Here is a 505-nt window from a genome sequence, read left to right as displayed (position 1 = left end):
ACCAGGGAAAATTATTCAGCGAAAATAATAAAGCGAAAGGTTCAGCGGTTCATACCCAAGAGTCCGTTTGCAGATGGCGTTTCATACACGTCTCTCCCGCAGCTCCGAGACCGGTTTAAATCGGTCTGAACTGCATATGCCCTCCCTCTGATAAAAGCCTCGCACCCCAGCCATTGCACCACGACAGGGACAGAAAGCTTAAAGGTTTCCTCGGGAAGCAGACACATGATCATCGTGTCACCAGATGCCATCATAGCCACGTGGCCGCTGTGGTGGCAAGAGAGGAAACATGTAAACAAAAACCTACGCGTTGGTCCGCTGTACATTCACTATGTTAAAAATGTAGTTAATGCAACTACTGTTCACATATCGAGATGCTAAACCGATGGGGGATGTTCGCTTGTTTGTGCGTGCGTACATCTGATTATGGTTACATGAGTTGAGTATTGAGAAGTGCATGCGTCTTAGCGTCTTGCACGTGTGTATGTATGTGCATGCGTGCGTT

This window comes from Penaeus monodon, chromosome 27, assembly GCF_015228065.2.
Source record: "Penaeus monodon isolate SGIC_2016 chromosome 27, NSTDA_Pmon_1, whole genome shotgun sequence".
Lineage (NCBI taxonomy): Eukaryota > Metazoa > Arthropoda > Malacostraca > Decapoda > Penaeidae > Penaeus > Penaeus monodon.
Note: the sequence above shows the minus strand (reverse complement) of the source record.